We start from the raw sequence: 14,048 nt of genomic DNA, 5'->3' as shown, positions 1-14,048 counted from the left end.
CAGCAAAAAGAGAGAGTGAGAACCAAGATACCATGTCTACGACTTGAGCCGCAGTCAGCCATGTGGGAGTCCAACACCTTAACATTTTAGATTTTATTTATTGCCAGTTTCAGTGAAAAACACATGAGTTCTCAGGGTAAAATTCTTTTTATATTTGCATTTGAAAAATGTTATGATAGAGCAGATGTTGGAAGGAAAAAACGTAAGAAATGTCTAAAGATAGCATTTTTGATTTGGACAAATCCTAACTTGGTCATAAACCTGGTCTTTTAGATAAATAGGGTTCTTAGATTATGAAATATTCTGTAAGAATCATGTGCTTTTTGTGAAAGAAAAATGATAGATCCATGTTTTAAGAGCTTAGCTCAGCATGGTGATCAGAAATTATGTGCAATTATACCAAGAAAGAATGTTTAAATAAGTCAAGCGTTTATAGACATATCTAGGCAAATCCATATAGTTTAAAAACATTTTTTCTTGCTTCCTCAAATAATTTAGTGCATCTATATTTCCATGTAAATAGGTATAAATGCAAGTATTTCACTTGTTACTTTATTTTTTTACTTGTAGGAATCTTTTGTATCTCATGCTAACACCAAATTTTTATAGATATTTAGTTGAAAATAATCTATTGAGGGACCAGCAGTTAGCGTAATGGCTAAGTCTCTGGACTCCCATGCAGTCAATCGTGGTTTGAGTCCCAGACTTGGTGGCTTAAACTCACGTCGGGCACGTGTGCATATGTGCCCAAGATTCCAAGAGGAGAATGAAGGAGAAGGGATTGTGGCATGGCCATCCCCTGTGGGTGGTGATTTCTTGCTTTCTGTCTCTCTTGTCTTTCTGGTGACCGCACGTGCCCTATTGCAAAAGCCTCTCAAAAAAAAAAAAAAATATTGACCTCTCATTCTTTTTTTGTAAATTAAGTTGTATTGAGTCCTATTATTTTAGTTATAGTAACTGTAAATAAAACTTTTGATTTGGATATTATGTAAATAAGCAATATTCACAGAGATCATCAAATTAAATTATTGAATTTTTCATTTATGATTGATCTTAAGCTCTTTTTTAACTGGCGATTGCTGACATCATTGGGGATTTAATGATATGTTACTAGAACAGTGTTTGAGCCTAGCAATGTGTAATTTTGCTTTATTCATGCCTGTTTGGAGATAATTTTCTATAAGTGTCTCACATTTCTACATGTCTTCCAAACAAGTAATTAACTGCCCTTTGTTATAGACCATCTTTTCAGTGATTTTGGCATAGTAAACAATTTTGATAGATAAAGATAGTGTCTCCCTCAGCTGTAAAAGCAAGCATGCTCACTGGGCAGTGGAATAAAGATAAGGTCTTCTTCCAAAACAAATGTAACAAACTTACTTGAACTTGAGTTTCCTAAACTGAGGGTTCCTCTTGTATACTGCAGTTACCATCTGGGCTGGTATCCATTACCCCTGTGGAACCTAGGGATAAGAGGATGTTACACAAATAAGTTATTTATTATGCTTGCTTTGCAATGAGTAATAGAGTCTGTTGTCTCTGATCAGGTGTCTGCTTTAAATATCCCTTGAAACTCTCAGCATCCATGAAACTTGTTAATTTGCAGGGAGGACAAAATCAGAATCTTCATCACAGTGTCCTGAGGACTAATTTATAGGATGTTTTTAAAACTCTCCTTGTACCAGCAGGTGGCATGGTGGTTAAGGCACTAGATTCCACATGACCAACTCTATGGTTCAAGTCCCTAACTGAGAGCTTAAAAATATTCTGGGTCGGGACCAGCAGTTAGCAAAATGGCTATGTCGCTGGATTCCCAAGTAGTCGACCGCGGTTCGAGTCCCAGACCTGGTGGCTTAAACCTCACACTGGGTGTGTGTGCGTGCGTGCCCAAGATCCCGAGAGGAGAATGGAGGAGAAGGGATTGTGGCGTGGCCATCCCCCCTGGTGGGGTGATTTCTCACTTTCTTTCTCTAGAGCTCTCTCTGTCTGGTGAGCGCACGCATCCTATGGCAAAAACCTCTCAAAAAAAAAAATATGCTTGGTATATGTGTGTGCATGCCTAAAATCTGACAGGAGAATGGAGGAGAAGGGATTGTGGTGGGGCTGTCCCCCCGAGGGGTTGAATTCTCTTTCTCTATGTTATTCTCCTGAGAACCTATGTGCCTATAGAAAAAAATTACAAAAAAAAAAGAAACAAAACAAAACTCTCTTTAATAATGATATCTAACAAAGATAGTACATACACATACACCCCCATACATACATACACTTAAGAGAAAGAAAAATATCAATATAACATAATACATACAGACATAGACAATTTAATTTATAGCATGTGTCTTGAAATATTAGTTGTGTTCAAAAAACAACTTGAAGACAAAATTAATAAACATTTTGGTTAATTTAAATAAAAAACTTACATTTTAGAAGCTGAAGAAATAATTGAATATTATAAAAATATTTCTAAATACGATAATGGCCTGGGCACTCAAGATAGAAATAGATAGAAGGAATAATGCTTGTAAAAAATAATAAAATTTAAAGTATTATCTTATGCAAACCTAAGTTATGTGTACTGAGTTAATAGTAACATTTATGGGCCAGTCTCATAGTCTGGTGGTTACGAAAACCAGATTCCATATGGCTGACCCTGCAGGTTGAGTCCTAGATCTGGTGGTGTGAAAAATACAATGGGTACATATTTACATGTCTGCCAAATCCAAAAGAGATAGAAACATAGAGAAGAGATTGCAGTGTGACCACAGTCCACTTCTAACTCTCCTTCTCTCTCTGTCTTTCCAGTAAGCACACAAACCTTCTCACACATTATAAAAAGAGGGGAGGATAGCATTGATTAAAAAACAAAAAACAAAAAACAACAACAACAAAAAAAACTATACATTTATACTCTGACATTTATTATAAAAAATATTTTGTGGGACCAGCAGTTAGCATAATGGCCATGTCACTGGACTCCCACGTAGTCAACCGCGGTTCAAGTCCTGGACCCGATGGCTTAAACTCATGCCTGGCGCGTGTGCGTGTGTGCCCAAGATCCCAAGAAGTGAATGGAGGAGAAGGGATTGTGGCATGGCCATCTCCCCGGGGGATGATTTCTTGCTTTCTATCTCTCTGCCCCTCTCTGTCTGTCTGGTGAGCGTATGCGTATGCGCCCTATAGCAAAAAAAAAAAAAATCTCTCCAAAAAAAAAATTATTTTGCATATGTTACTTTACTTAGCCATGTCATTATTCTAAGGAAATTTTAATACTTTAAATCTCATTTAGGAAAATTAATCAGGTTTGAGAACTACAAAGGTTTATATTGTCAAATGAACTCAACAAAGAACTTGGTTTAAAAAAAAAGACATACATTGGGACCAGCAGTTGCGTAATGGCTATGTCGCTGAACTCCCACGTAGTCAACTGCGGTTTGAGTCCTGGACCCAGTGGCTTAAATTCACGCCAGGCGTGTGTGCATGTGTGCCCAAGATCCCAAGAAGTGAATGGAGGAGAAGGGATTGCAGCGTGACCATCCCCCCTGGGGGATGATTTCTCACTTTCTATTTCTCTGTCTCTGTCTGTCTGGCGAGCGTATGTGTCCTATAGCAAAACCCTCTCAAAAAAAAAAAAAAAAAGACATACATTAAAAATACTCAACTTTTCATGTTACATAAACTATATATGTATTAATATGGATCAGTCTAATATTACAATAGCTTACTTTCTTCTGGCCACTCAACACTTTCATAATGTCTCATCTTAAATGTTACATATTTTGTGAAGAATTTCTCATTCCTATATACAGAAGTCACTCCATTAGCTAGCTATGTCTCCAGTGAACTTTGTCCAGTCGATTGCATTCATCATTTTTTTTTTTTTTTTTGGGGAGAGATTTTCACTGTAGGGCGCGTGCGCTCGCCAGACAGACAGAGAGAGACATTAGAGACAGAAAGCGAGAAATCACCCCCCAGGGGGGATGGTCACGCCGCAATCCCTTCTCCTCCATTCTCCTCTTGGGATCTTGGGCACGCACGCACACGCGCCCGGCGTGAGTTTTAAGCCACCGGGTCCAGGACGTGAACCGCGGTCGACTACGTGGGAGTCCAGCAACATAGCCACTACGCTAACTGCTGGTTCCCATCATTTTTTTTTTTTTAAGGGAGAGCTATTTTTTGCTATAGCGTGTGTGCACATGCTGGAGAGACAGAGAGATAGAGAGACAGAAAGCAAGAAATTACCTCCTCTGTGTGGGGGGGAGTGGGGACTGGCCACGCCACAGTCCCTTCTCTTCTATCCTCCTCTTGGGATTTTGGGCACACATGCATACATGCCCAGCCTGAGTTTAAAGCCACTGGATCCGGGACTCGAACCACCTTTAGCCATGTGGGAGTCCAGCCACATAACTGTTTCACTATTAGCTGGTCTCCCATTGTATTCTTAATGCTGAGAATTTCAATAAACATCCTGAGTTGGGTTTTATACTACCTGAAACTGGGGCCTGGGCACTGGTATTCTAATAGTGGTTTCACCTGGAAAAGCAATGGAGGTGCTGGTGAGCATCCAAGTATACTTTGTTTTGCATTTTTCAATAAGGAATGTGTAGTGTATTTTTTCAGTACCAGTGACAGTGCTAATTATTTTCAATACTCAAAGTCACATATAGCGATATTCTAAAAGTAGGGGCTTAACTAGAGCCTCGCAGGTCTCTAACAAAGAATGAGGAAAACATTGAACGTGGAGGATGCTAAGAGGAGACACACTCAGTAGGCTTCACTTCTCTAAGTCCATCCCACTGGGGACAAGTTAAAAAACATAACCCTTTTAAAGACAACCCATTATCCAAACCATAGCACTCAGATACTCTATGAGATCAATTGCTGATTGATCAATGAAGATAAACATTTAAAACTTTAGTACACATTGATAAATTATTTTCCCTTTAAAAATAAATCAATTTATGCATCAAAAGCAGTAGCATGAACTTCTATTTTTCCCACACATTATCAAGAATAGATATAAAACTTCAGTATTTGTCAATATGCCATGTGAATAATTGTTTCAATTTGTATGTTAGGAATTATGAATTTTATTAATTACTGATCACTGTGTAGCAAATTGTCCCTGAACTTAGCAACCTAAAACAACAAGCCTTTATTATTTCACAGTTTCTATGGAAATAGATGAGTAAAATGGGAACAGCTTAGCTAGGAGCCTCTGTTTCAGGGTCCCACATTCTGCAACCAAAGGCCTGCAGTCTTCTCATGCTCAATTTGGGGAGGATATACTTCTAGGCTTACTCATGTGGTTGATGGTGGGTCTTGGTTCTTTACCATATAGGCTTCTCCACAGGCTGCTCAAGTATGCTTAAGACATGGTGGCTGGTGATCCATGGGAGGGAGAGCCTGTTAGGGGAGGAAGTAGAGAGAAGAGAGAGAGAGAGTGAGAGAGAGAGAGAGAGAGAGAGAGATGCCACTGTCTTTTTGTACCTGAACTTGAAAGTAACATTTATCATTTTTGATATTTTATAATTTTTTGTGAGAGGTTTTTACTATAGGGCATGAGTGTTCACCAGAAAGACAGAGAGAGACAGAGAGACAGAAAGAGAGAAATCCCCCCCACCCCCAGAGAGGATGGCCATGCCACAATCCCTTCTCTTCCATTCTTCTCTCGGGATCTTAGGCATGCACGCACACACATGAGTTTAAGCCACTGGGTCTGGAACTCGAACCGCGGTCGACTACGTGGGAGTCCAGTGACATAGCCATTACACTAACTGCTGGTCCCGATATTTTACAATTATTACAATGCAGTTACTAAATTCTAGCCTGCACTTAAAGAGACTATACAAAGATGATGTTAAGAGACATCTCAGAATCTGTCCATTATATGAAGAATGTGGGGCAATTTTTTCTATGCATTTGTATACATATGTGTCAAAAAAAAACCTTTTAAAATGCTTATAGTTTCAAGATTATCTTTTATATTGTCTGAGTTTATCAACATATTCAGGCCTTTCCCATTCTTAGGAAATGAGGAAACCTCAAAAAGATCATAGTGAAACTGAATTAAAGGGGACCAACAGATGATATAATGGTTACATTGCTGGACTTTCATGTAGTCAATGGTGGTTCAAGTCCTGGACCTGGCAGCTTGAAACTCACACTGAGTGTGTGTATGTGCGTGCCCAAGATCCTGAGAGAATGGAGGAGAAGGGGTTGTGAGATGGCCATCCACCCTGGGGGTTACTTTCTGGCTTTTTGTCTTTCTGTCTCTGTCTCTCTGGAAAAGCATACGTCCTACAGCAAAAATCTGTCAAAAAAAAAATTGGAATTAAAAATGAGTTTATTTTGTCACAAAATTTTTGAAATCTGTGCATAATTTTTATAATACACATTCTCCATGAAGTTTTTAAAGACACCTTCATGCTTTCAAAAATGAAAAGCTAACAAGGTTTCTTACATTAGTTTATGTATTGCTTTTATATTTTAATATTTACCCATCTAACAATGTGGATGGTACATAGAATGATGTAGAGATGTTGTTGGATTTATTTGATCCAAAGGGTGAGCCAGTTTTCTCAAAAAATGTTTATTAAATAATTTAGCTTTTTTTGCCCTAATTTGAAATGCACAGTAGAAACACTTTGTCCCATTATACTAAAAATAAATTAGCTGCTACAAAGGTTCTTGTTATTGCTTGGTATCAGAAAATAGTTTAATAGATAATAATAAAACTTGTTTCTTTTTTAGTGACTTCTTTTTTTTTTTTTTAATTTGCCAGAGGATTTATATACCTACTGAAGAGACAGAGAGAGAGAGGAGAAAGCACCCCGTTGTAGTGCCACAATCCCTTCTCCACCTCTCATCCCCGTCAGGACTTTGGGCACATATACACATGTTTCCAGTGTGTTTCTCAAGCTTTTGGGTCTAGGACTCAAATGTGGCCAGCCTTGTGACAAACAGGTGCCTTAACCACCAGTCCACTGGCTGGTGCACAAAGTTTGTTTTTTAAAGAATTTTTTGAAAAAGATCATTTAACCTTACAAATCACTGAATCATTATTCTAAAACTTGAAAAGAAAAATGTACATTCTCTTTGTCGTTGTGCCTCATATAACTTGAACTTTTAAGAAATTAGTTACTTGACACATACATGTAAGCTGCATATCTATTAAGTGAAGCCAAGTTTTCAAACCACTAGTGATCAGTTTTCATCATTATGAAGAAAGCTTCGCACAATGAGAAACTAGTATTTTCTTTTTCTTTTTCTTTTTTGAGAAATTTTTTGCTATATGGTGCAGGCACTTGCCAGAGAGACACACAGAGAGAGTCAGAAAGCATGCGATGACAACCCACCCTCCTCAGTGAGGATGGCCACACTCAATCTCTTCTCCATTCTTCTTTTGGATTTTAGGCATGCATGCACATGTGGCTGGTGTGAGTTTCAAGTCACCAGGTCCAGGATTTGAATGGCAGTCAACTACATGGGAGTCCAATGATACAACCATTATGCCTCTGCTGATCCCAAGAAACTAATATTTTCTAATAAATTAATTGTCTGTACATCTAGACTCTTATCCCTACTTATTCAAGACCTAGGATAATAGTGGAGATGAGAATGCCGTGTTTATAACTATCAGCTATTCATTATATACTTTTTTTTTTGAGAGGTTTTTGCTATAGGGCGCATGTGCTCTCCAGAAAGACAGAGAGACAGAAAGCAAGAAAGCACCCTCGAGGGGGGATGGTCATGCTGCAATCCCTTCTCCTCCATTCTCCTCTTGGGATCTTGGGCATGCATGCACACGCACCCAGAGTGAGTTTAAGCCACTGGGTCTGGGTCTCAAACCATGATCGACTACATGGCAGTCCAGTGACCTAACCATTACGCTACTGCTGATCTCCCATTATATACTTTTTAACTGAAGAAGTAATTTCCATCAGTTTCCCAAATTGTCCTTTATACAAATTCTCTGCTAGCTAAAAGCTTTTCATTCAGTCAAGTGGGTTCCACTTTGTCCGTAGGAACGTGGTGGGTTAAGGAATGATGTTCTGGTATGCTATGCACTGATGAAATGGTCTACTGCCCCTTTCCAAAAAGAGAATATTTATTACCGATTGTGTCTTAGTCTGTTTGTGCTGCTATCATAGAATCCCTGAGACTGTGTAATTTGTAATGAGAAAAAAAAAAACTGCATTTATTTTCTTATAGCTCTAGAAGTTGGAAAGCCCTGCTTCATTCTAGCCTTTATATTTTGCCTCTTCCCAATTAAAGTATTTTGATTTTTACCTACAGGCTTAGCACTTTTCTAAATTCTCAGAGCAAATCTTGGAGACTTTATGCTGGAAAACATGCTTTCTTTAATTAATACTATTAAAATTCAAAACCTTCCTCCAATGAATGACAAAAACAAAAAGATGTAGATAACTTTATGACGAAACAGATTTTGAGTCTTATTTAGCCATAAATTCAAACTGTTTCATGTGAAATCAACATGATTTGGCTGATGTGAGCATTTCACAAAACAAGTGGTAGAAAACAGTTTTGATAAAGAAAGTAGTACCCAGAGGAAACATTTAATATTATCTTTTAGATGTAAAAGCAGAAACCAAGGGGCAGAAGAATAAACTCACTTTTCATACTGCTTAGCTATGCAGTCTCTTTCTATGGAAAGCAGTAAATATTGATTATAGGTTAAAGGCAATTAAAATAATGGACTTGTAGCTGGCAGCCATGCCAGATAATTCTTGGCACTGACAACATTTACCACATAAGCAATGACTGTCAAATTTAATGAGCAAACACATTTTCCAGGAAAAGGCATTTAATATTCATTTGCCAAGCACAGGCTGTATTCAGTTTGTGGGTTAACACTAATAATAATAATAATAATAATAAATAAGAATATAAATAAGACAAGATGCAGAAAATGTGTTTTTTTAAAAGAAGAAAATAAAAAGACTTTAAAAATTTTAAATTAGAACTTCAAAACTTTTTCACAGACACTATAAAGCACTAAAGCAAAGCTTCTGTCTCAGTAGAAGAAATAAGCTCATTTATGCTGTCTAAGACTATTGACAGACCCTCCTTTTAGGTCATGGCACTTCTGCCAAGTTGGCAAAGACTGAAATATAAAGAAATCCTTGCTTTCAGGACTTATGCTTGTAGGATATGGGTTGCTATTATATTTTCACAAAGCGTATATTTTAAAAACTTTGTTATGTTTATGTAGCTCACCATACAAGGGATTTGAAAACAACCCTTCCTGCCCCTACAGAGCAGATGAATGACAATTGGTATCAAAGAGAGAGTTCACAATACAAGAAAGGAAAGATCTGGTCAAAGCTTGGAACCAATTAGGATAAAATCTTTCTCATCACCATCTGGGAAATAAGCTGAAAGTAATTAGAGAGAAAGAGAGTGAGAGGGAAGAGACACTCTATAGCTTCATAATATTAATACCCAAATATTGTCATACTAATAATATCTGAATCATGGCAACTGATGACTATTATTGTAGAAGTTCAGGTAACTATAAAGGCAGTACATTTTTTTCTTAAAATATGTGCTAAGAACAACTTTATACTAAAAGGAAGACAATTTATATAATTATAAGAAATCCTATCATGGTAACAAAGGTCAGAATATCATGGTATGAATGGAATTAAAATAGTAACTAATATTTTGAACATTTACATGAAAAACAATGCATATGTTTATAAAGCCACAGGGTAGATTTTATTTTTGCTGGCTCCTCACATCCAATTAAGCACAAAAACGTGTTGATTCTTTCTGTGTAATACCACTGGAATATTACCCTTTCATTACATTCCCTCTATCATCTCATTTAGAATAGTAAAATATCTTCTTGTCTGAATTTTTATGCCCTGTATTGAGTATTTTTAATCCATTCTTCATATTGCAGATAGAAAAATCTTACTAAAATATTGTGCCTTTTTTATGAATACCCATTTTAAAACTCATCAGTGACCCCTTTTTATCTTCAAAATCAATGGCGTGGGCTCTATGCCCTTTCATGATCTAGATCTTGCATACCTTTCCAGACTTATTTCCCCCATGACCCTATCTCAGATTCACTACCCATTTGCCATCTGCCAAGTCATCTGCAGTTTTCTCAGTCTCAAGTTCTTTCTTTGAATACTTGCCTATTTCATGCCTTCCAATAGCACTTAGTTATCTCTACATTTTGCCTAATCATTCTTGATTATTATTTTGGTATGATCTGTTTCTTTCTTCTATATGAGACTTCTATAATCATTTTTAGTTTGGGCTTATTATTTGCTATAGGAGCCTCATACTCCTACCTGACCAATCTCTCATAATACTTACTATAAGTACTTAGTGGTCTTATTTGAGGTCATGAACATAAGTGATTAATCAGGAAGGAGGAGAGCACCAAATGTCCAAAGATATTATAAAATCCATACAAAGAAAATGTTCCAAAGAGAGGCAATCTCTGTCTGCATTAGAACTTACCCTGCATAGTGTTTTGGTGACTAACCTAACAGTGTAGGTGGAGATATTTGACGCTTGAGGCTATGAGTCAAGACTAGCAGGAATATGAAATAATCTAAGACAAGGAGAAGAGAAACAACAAAAATCCATCAAAATGTTTGCTAAAGATGAAGTATAGACTAAAGGACAGCTCCCAAATATCCAGCTTTGTGAGAAAACAGGTTTGTTCCTTTATTTTTCCATTACATAATTTGCACAATTGCCTTTCATGAACCACTTGGGAAAAATAAGGTAAATGTTTCACTCAGCATTTTAACAAAATGGGTCACCTGTTATTCAGACTTTTCTTATGCTGATTTTTCAAAGATAATAGAAAGTTGAGAAATTAGAGCCCTTGGGCTTCTCTTTAAAATGTCAAATACACTTAATTTTAAATATCTAATAAATTAAGGTAGAAGTGCTGTGGGAAACGAGCTATCTTTAAAAGATATTTTGCTTATTTTACCTAATGAAAGCAACAGGAAAATGAAAGTATTGCCAAACAGTAACTCCCACCAAACTCTTAATGGAGAGGTTTAAAGTAAAATAATAAAATGGTCTAAAAGTGTGGTTTAAGCCTATCAATAGCACCCTGTTAGTCAAACCTTTCAAATACCTAGAGCTCTCCTTCATTTGGCAGACTATGACCTTAATTTTGTTTCTAACTCTGTCCCTGCATGTGTTTTTTATCAACCCATCGATTCACTCTCTCATGAACTGAGCTTGTGTTGCCCTACCTTGATACCTTTGTTTACACATTTGTCCCTGCACAGAATACTGTCTTCACGTCTATGTGTCTCCTGACTCTACTTACATTTATAATCCAGTTTAACTTTTTCTTCTTCATAGGTCATTTCTTGGCTGATTTCTATCAAAATGCTCTCTTCTACCTCTAAACTCCAATAGGTCTTATCTTTCTATTTCTTTGCATTAACTATAACCCAACCACAATGACATGATGTCTGTGATATTACTGATAAACTGGATCTAAAGACAACTCTAAGTGGATACTTGAAGAATATTTTAGCACATCACAGTATCACTATATTGCTTCCCAAGGTCATGGTGTGAAAAAAATCACTCATGGATGTACACATTCTGTTAATGATTTTATGATCAGGAAATTAACTTTAAGATACTCCTTTAAAGCACAGAGAAAGGTGATTGTGCACAGAACAAGCGTCCTGCCATTTCTTAGCTACTCTGAGTCAAGAGGATTTCTTCCTACTCTAAACTATTGTGGGATAAATCATCTCATTTAGTGCCCTGAGTTAAGTACAACCACATGAATATGTGACTCTTTTATGACTTGCAAATTGGGTCTAATTCCAAATAAACAGTTCAGAATATATATTTTTAGCAATACTCATATAAGAATAAAGTTTGTATACTAGTATAGAATAAGTTTGACTTCTTCAAGTGATTTTTTAAAAGACATTACTCATGGAAATCTTCCGTGAAGATTCATGTAATTACCTAATTATTTTAAAGGAATTTCCTTAAAGCACTGAACAGATTGTTATTGCATAAAGCAGATGCCCTTACTCCAAATATTAGTCAATTGACTGGTGCACTGAACTGGGATAAGTACTAAATTGAAATATAAAAAGGCCTCTTATGACTCATCGTGATGAAAGGGATTTAGGTGTGAATGGTATTGTATGAAAAATGTCCTTAGGCCCCTTAGTGCTTTAGTAAATCCCTTACCTAAACAAAGCTGAGAAATTAGAATTCTGAACCTTCCCTTAGGAATGTTAAGAAGAGTCCAGGTTGACACCTGGAGATCTTCCAAATTTTTTTCACAGTAAGAAATCAAAGAAGTCTGAGCTAGTCACAGAAGTAATGAAAGCACTGGAAGAAACAGAATTCCAGATGACTCCATCAGGATAATCATGAGGTTTGATGAGTATTTAAGGCTTAGGCTAGATAAAGTTTTTTTTTTTTTTTTTTTTTTTTTTTTTTTTTTTTTTTTTTTATGAGTGCATAAAAGACAGAACTTCCACTGGGGAAAGTGATGGCAAATAGAAAGAAAAGATTCTGTCTGGAAAATAAGTCATTCTTTACCTAGCAAGAAGAAATAGATAGTAGAGATTGCACTTTTTAGCAAACTTGTTTTCTCATTGTTTGCTTTTTTTATTTTTATTTTTTTTATTTTATTATCATCATAATCTTCTTTCTATTACACTAGATTACATATAACTTTACATTGACTTCCATTGCTTTTTCAAAAGGGAATGCCATGCATGTCAGTCAATACAGAGATATCAATCTCCCCGCTTTATCATTCAATATCTTTTCCATGCTTTTCCCAATAATTATTATTATAATTTTTTTAAACAGTCAATCACTATTTCTCATTTTGCTTATTAAAAAGACTTCACCCATCATGAAATACTTTCCAGACCGGTTCAGTTGAGAATACTATACATGTCATCATCAACAGGTAATAAACCATATCTATTTCTCATTAACATCCTGCCTCTCTATTGTTCACTGCTGTCTTTATCCTCTTCTCCCTCCTTTTTTTTTTTTTATACTTTGTTTTTTATTATAAATTTTTTTTTCTCATCACAACACACATATGAATTTTCCATCCAAAATACACTGTGCATTGGCTCAATCAAGCACATCAACATATATGTTCTCAGCAAATGATTTCCCAATTTTTGTGTCCTGCATACCTTGCCTTTTGTTTTGCCATCCTAGGTTCCCCATCCCCACCCTCTGCCATGTCCCATCTTCCTCCTCCATTGTCCCTGACATTCATGATTGCCCTCAATGGCTTCCGCCCCCCCCCATTCAATTGTTCTACCAATGAACTCAATTAGTCTAAGTATATCCACTAGCTAGCACAGCTGACATATCCTTACACATGTATCCAAATCTGATCCTAGGCATAAACCCCAGGGAGTAGAATGAACATATTATAAAGTAGACCCCAGTTGTGTCCATACAACTCTCTTCAGTCATCAAATGTGCATTTTTTTTTCCTCCTGCTTATTACTTTTTTTATATTAAATTATATTGCCTAACACTCATTCCCTGAGTATCATCACAACACACCAAGTGTAGTTTCCCATCTAGGATAAACTACATAGTGTCTTAATCAAGCATGTCGTCACCAATACTGTTCCATTTCTACTTTCATACATATAAATATGTTTTTTATCCTATGTTTGACCCTCAGCCCTTTCCCCCTCTCCCAATTACTCTATCTCTGCTATAGACAGCTATCCTCCAGAGGGGTCATTGAAAATGCGATACCTGCGAGTAGAGGGAGAGGGGTCACGAGTCCAAAGTTTTTAACAATAGGGAAAATAGATTCCATTCAAGGTTGGATCAAGTGTGGGTCTCGTGCAGTTCCGCAACTGTAGGTGAGTCTCCATGGAATACAGTTTCAGGAAAGCAGTTCTGGTAAGCAGAGTTGACCATCAGTTGATGTGGCACAGCGGCCATCTTGTGGTTAGCAGGAGTGGTGTTGTGGAGGTCTGCAGCGTGACTTATCCTCTGGTATCTGGCTTCCCTAAGAATGG

General features: G+C 36.8%; 1 pseudogene; it reads right to left on the bottom strand.

Moving 5' to 3' along the window:
* LOC102477077 (protein SGT1 homolog) overlaps positions 1 to 11,369 on the bottom strand; it is a 179,932-nt pseudogene extending 168,563 nt beyond the window's left edge.
* Positions 11,370 to 14,048: the final 2,679 nt, after the last annotated feature.

This window comes from Tupaia chinensis, unplaced genomic scaffold, assembly GCF_000334495.1.
Source record: "Tupaia chinensis unplaced genomic scaffold, TupChi_1.0 Scaffold000547_1, whole genome shotgun sequence".
Classification (NCBI taxonomy): Eukaryota; Metazoa; Chordata; class Mammalia; order Scandentia; family Tupaiidae; genus Tupaia; species Tupaia belangeri.
Note: the sequence above shows the minus strand (reverse complement) of the source record. Positions and strands in the feature narration are given on the sequence as shown.